The sequence below is a fragment of the Mastomys coucha genome, unplaced genomic scaffold (assembly GCF_008632895.1).
Source record: "Mastomys coucha isolate ucsf_1 unplaced genomic scaffold, UCSF_Mcou_1 pScaffold15, whole genome shotgun sequence".
NCBI lineage: Eukaryota > Metazoa > Chordata > Mammalia > Rodentia > Muridae > Mastomys > Mastomys coucha.
The window spans coordinates 159,451,403-159,455,221 of NW_022196897.1; positions in this window are offsets into that span (position 1 = coordinate 159,451,403).

A 3,819-nucleotide genomic window follows, 5' to 3' on the forward strand; every position below is an offset into this window, starting at 1 on the left:
GGGCAATGCCCTGCCCCTTCCCCTTCTTAGCTTCCCTTCCAATCAGCTCACTTTAAAAACAAAACAGAGTAGAACCAGGTCTCACGTGTCCCGGGCTGGCCTAGAACTCCCTGTGCAGCCAGGGATGACCTTGAACTCCTCAGACTCCTCCTGTACCCATCGTCTTTGTTAGTGTTGTGCTGTGGTTACAGCCCGGGGTCCCATGCATGCTGGGCAAGCACTCTACAAGTGACACACACGCCCAACTCTAAGACACGCATTTCTTAGGTCCTCTTAACTATTGCTTTTTAACGGTGGGAGCCGTGTATGTAACTGCCATCGTCATGTAACTGCCATCGTTGCCTCCCTGCCTCTCCCCTGCACACTCCCTGCTCCTCCCTCCCTCCTTTCTTGGATCTCTCTTTCTACCCTCCTCTCTCCTTCCCTCTAGCGCCATCTACCTACCGTCAACTACAGGGCACTCGCACCTGGCAGTGCCCAGTGTGGGCTGCCCTGAGCACCCTCGGACTCTGACCTTGCGGGGAGTGGGCATCCCTGAACCCTCATCCACAGGTGGAGTGGGAGAGCTTGGACTCTTTCCCACAGGGGGAGTTGGGGTACCTGGGCTGACCCACAGGTGGAATGGAGTCGGAGTGACAAAGACTTGCGTTTGTGACTAACCTTGGCATCCGTTATTTTCACAGTGAGTAAGTGGCCAGGGCAGGCCACCAGGTTCAGTGGACAGGGCTGGACTGTGGAGCCTGGCTGTGGCCACCATCTCTCTGTTTATCACCAGGGGGACTCCAGGTTGGGGTGGAAGGGGATACCCCAGATTCCCACCAAAGTCAACCATCCAGGTTTTGAGGCAGAAGGGAACAACACCCCCACATCCTACCATTTATTTACATTGCCCTGTCCCTGTGGGAGGCGACATCTGGGAGCTCAGCTGACTGTCCCTCTTGATGGATAAGCCTGGTGACCTAGCCAGGCTCCGAGACTCCTCTTCCCAGGTAGTGGGTAGTGGCTCCGACGTCCCTCTACCACAAGTCTCTGGAGCAGGTGGGAGGCCTGAGGCTCTACTGAGGGGCAGGGAGAGTTAGCCCATGGGGAGCCTGGCTACACCTGGGCAGGGATGAAACCCTTGCGGCCTTGGCTCCTGTTCCAGGCTGCAATCTCCTCAGCAGTGTGAGTTACTCAGCCTCCCCCAACCCAGTCTCATCATTTGTGAGGCCAAAGGTCACCCACCCTTGACCTCAGGGCACCGTGAGAATCCCGCCCATTTCCACACACACCTCAGGCCCTTTGCACCTGCTGTTCTCCACTGGGTCCTCTCACCTTGAGATTCTACACCCATCTGTTCTCATTTCTCCTGAAGTCTACCCATTGCCTACTATATATATATATATATATATATATATATATATATACTACTATATATATGTGGTACCATATATTGTACCACATATGTGTATGTCATCTTAGGACCTGCTTCTGTCAGGAGGTTGGTCTGGACCAAAGGCCAGCTCTGTGTCCTACTCACATGCTCCTTAGGTTGTCACCAACATGGTCTCCATCTGTATTGGCTTTGTGTGTCAACTTGACACAAGCTAGAGGGTCATCACAGAGAAGGGAAGGCGTCCAGGATCCAGCCATAGGTGTTTTCTCAATTAGTTATCAAGGGGCGGGGAGGGCCCAGCCCATTGTGGGTGGTTCCATCTCTGGGTTGGTGGTCTTGAGTTGTATAAGAAAGCAAGCTGAGAAAGTCAGAGGAAGCAAGCCAGTAAGTAACATCCCTCCACACCCTCTACGTCAGCTCCTGCCTCCAGGTTCCTGCCCTTCGAGAGTTCCTGATCTGACTTCCTTCAAGGATAGACAATGGTGTGGGAGTATAAGCTGAATAAACCCCTTCCTCCCCAAGTTGCTTTTTGGCCATGGTGTTTCATCCCAGGAAGAGAAACCCTGACTAAGGTGCAGCCCACAAGCACCTGCTTCCACGGAACCCATGCACACAGTCACTGGCTGCATGGTTTACTGCTCACTGCTAGCAATGGATCCTAATAGTTCTAGAACATTCAAATAACAGAAAGGAAAGAGGCCATTTGGAGCCACAGAGGGTCTCATGTGTGTGTCCCTTTGCTCTGTGAAGCTGAGAGTCGACAGAGAGCAGGGCGCTGCGTGTTCCCCATGGTGTCTGAGGAAGCCCTTGCTTGTTACTGAACAGTGCTAAAAGCTTCTGGGGGTAGGGTCTAGCGGGCCTCAGTCACCGCTGCAGGAAGTGGATGCTTGAACTGTCACTGATGGTTTTGCAATGTCCGTATTTGCCTGTTCCTCTGTGGAGGGGAGGTGGGCTCACAACCGGGCGTGCCTCTTTCTCCCTCTCCCTCTCCCCGTTTCCCCCCTCCCCTCTCTCCTTTTCCCTCTTTTGCTCCCTCCCTCTCTCCTCCTCCTTCCCCACTTCTCTTGGGAGTTCTGGTAGCCCTGAGCCAGGTCCCAATCCATGTTCTAGAATAGCTGCTGCAGGAACAGCTGGACACTAGGATTCTTCAAAGATCCCAGAGTGGTACACACCTGTAATTGCAGCAGTCAGGAGGTGGAGGTAGGAGGGTCAGGGGTTCAAGGACAGTCTTGGCCACATTGGAAGTTTGAGGCCAGCATGAATGACACGAGACTCTATTTCAGAAAACCAAAATCACAGGCTGACAAGATGTTTCAGTAAGCAAAGGCCCTGATGCCAAGCCTCCCGACTTGAGTTCTACACCTGGGACCATGTGGGAGCCTTAAGCAGGGGGTAGAGACACGCCTTTCATCCCATCGCACAGAGGAGGCAGAGGCAAGCGCAGCTCTGATTTTGAGGCCAGCCTGGTCTACACAGTGAGTTCCAGGACAGCCAGAGCTGAAGGAAAAAACCACCCACACAATTTTTTTCTTTAACCTTCCCTGGGGCAGATTGCCGTGGTTTATAGCCGCTGAATGCTCTTGGAAGGCTGCTCTCAGAAGCCCTTTATCAGGCAGCTCCTACTGGCCGGGAGCTCCCTCCAGGGGCCAGGACGGGCAGGTCACTGAGAGGACAGAGTGAGAGGAAGGAGGCTGTGCAGAACTGGGGAGCCCTTCTGAGGTGGGGCTGCTTTTCCATTCACCAGCTGCTCTGACTCTGTGCACCGCCTGCTGTCTCTGACTGGATTCACTCATTCTGTGAAAGACAATGTCTCCCCTCCCCTGCCAGGCTCATGTGTTCGAGTATTTGGACCCTAGTTGTTTGAACTGTTTAAGGGTTAAGAGGTGTGGCCTTTGTTGGAGTGGGTGTGGCCTTGTAGGAGGAAGTGTGTCACGGGGTGGAGGCGGAAGTGGTGGGAGGTGGGGGGTAGGGGTGGAATTTGAAGTTTCAAAAGCCCATAGTGCCCCCTACCCCCCACCCCCCACCCCCGCCTCTGCCTCCTCTTGTAGATAAGAATGTAAGCATGGGGCTGGAGAGTTGGCTCAGTGGTTAAGAGACTCAGTAGTAGCTAAGAGCACTGACTGCTCTTCCAGAGGACCGGGTTCAATTCCCAGCACCTACACGGGACACCTGTCTGTAACTCCAAGATCCAACACTCCCACACAGACATACATGCAGGCAAACACCAATGTACATTAAAAAAAAAAAAAGATGTAAGCTGTTAGCTGCCGCCCCCAGCACTGCTCACAAACCTGGCTGTCGTCATGGTCCCTGCTACGATGGTTAGGACTCTGAACCCCGGGAGCCCCAAGTCAATGCTGTCTTTTAGACATTGCGTTGGTCATGGTGCTCTGTCATGGCAACAGAGAAGGGACGGAGACAGCTGGGAAGTTCTGCAGAGTGGT